This window comes from Phocoena phocoena, chromosome 21, assembly GCF_963924675.1.
Source record: "Phocoena phocoena chromosome 21, mPhoPho1.1, whole genome shotgun sequence".
Taxonomy (NCBI): Eukaryota; Metazoa; Chordata; class Mammalia; order Artiodactyla; family Phocoenidae; genus Phocoena; species Phocoena phocoena.
In genome coordinates, this window is record NC_089239.1 from 21,559,539 (window position 1) to 21,561,120 (window position 1,582).

The window sequence follows — 1,582 nt, forward strand, 5'->3', positions numbered from 1 at the left end:
ATGTTAATTAACTTGAATGTAGTAATCATTTCACTATATATATATGTATATATCTCAAAACACCATGCTGTGCATCTTAAATATATACAATTTTTATTTAAAAAAAAACAAATAAAAAAAAAGTAGAATTACCTTGAGATCCAGCAATTCCACTTCTAGAATTTATCCAAAAGAATTGAAATCAGGATCCAAAAAGTTTTAGTACCCCTATGTTCATTGCAGCACTATTCACAATATTTCCAAGTTGTGGAAACAATTAAAAGTCCATTAACAGATGACTGTGTAAAGAAACTATGGAATATACATCTAATGGAATATTATTTAGCCTTAAAAAAGACAGGCATTCTGCAATGCATGACCATATGAATGAAGCTTAAGGACAAACGAAGTGAAATAAGCCAGTTACAGAAGACAGGTATGGCTTGATTCCATTTGTATGAGGTATCTATGAATAATCTCTAAATAGGTGCTGTACAATATTGTACCTATAGTCAACAATAACATATTTGTACATTTAAAAAATTTTAAGAGGTAGGTCTCATGTTAAATGTTATTTCCATAATAAAATTTTATATTTAAATTAAAAAAATACTTTCCTTTTTCAACCATCTTGGACCCTGTGGAGGCCTGCTGAGAGCAGGACTTCTAAAACAACAAATATGTCTGGAAGGCTGGTCCAAGGCCATTCTTGCTGGCTATAAGCAGTGTCTACGGAACCAGAGGGAGCACACAGCTCTCCTGAAAATTGAAGGTATATATGCTTGAGATGAAACTGAATTCTATCTAGGCAAGAGATGTGCTTATGTGTACAAAGCAAAGAACAACACAGTAACTCCTGGTGGAAAACCTAAAAAAAACAGAGTAATCTGGGGAAAAATAACTTGTGCTCATGGAAACAGTGGCATGGTTCATGCCAAATTCTGAAGCAACCTTCCTACTAAGGCCATTGGACACAGAATTCGTGTGATGCTGTACCCGTCAAAGATTTAAACTTACTGAAAAATAAATAAAAGTGTGGATTTGTTCCCTTGTAAAAAATAAAATAAAAAAATAGAACCATTCTTATCTCAGTGTCTAGCATAGGACTGTACTGATTGAATACAAGGTAATAAATATTTGATGAATAAGAAAAAAATTTAAAAAAACAATCAAGAGATTTATTTATCACCTATCCCAATAGAGATATGAGAGGGAAATTGTTCTCTTTTTAACTGGCAGTGTGGTTGTTTAAGGGAGAACGAGTAGTGAAGGAAAAAGTTAATTTAGGATATTTAAAATAGGCCAAGAGTTGCCCCCTGAAAAGTTTACAGAAATGTCACAATTTGGCTTTAGAGTCCACAACCACCTATAAAAATTAATAAAAAGACATCTTAATTAAAACAGAGTCAGGAAGCCAGAGGGGGAGCTCTCCACCCTACAAGGATTGCAGATCCCGACAGGAAGAAGAAAGACGTCCTCTTCCTGTCTGGCAAGAGCTCAGCCAATGAGAGACTGTCACAACTCAGCCAATGAAAAGTCACTATACTTGGCACTCTCAATTCCTCCAATGGACTCTTTGTTTAGTACAGCCCTCCCAACTTCC

At 34.7% G+C, this 1,582-nt stretch overlaps 1 pseudogene; it reads left to right on the forward strand.

Moving 5' to 3' along the window:
* The first annotated feature begins 366 nt into the window (after positions 1-366).
* On the forward strand, positions 367-990 carry LOC136141720 (large ribosomal subunit protein eL33 pseudogene; annotated as a pseudogene).
* The last annotated feature ends 592 nt before the right edge of the window (positions 991-1,582 follow it).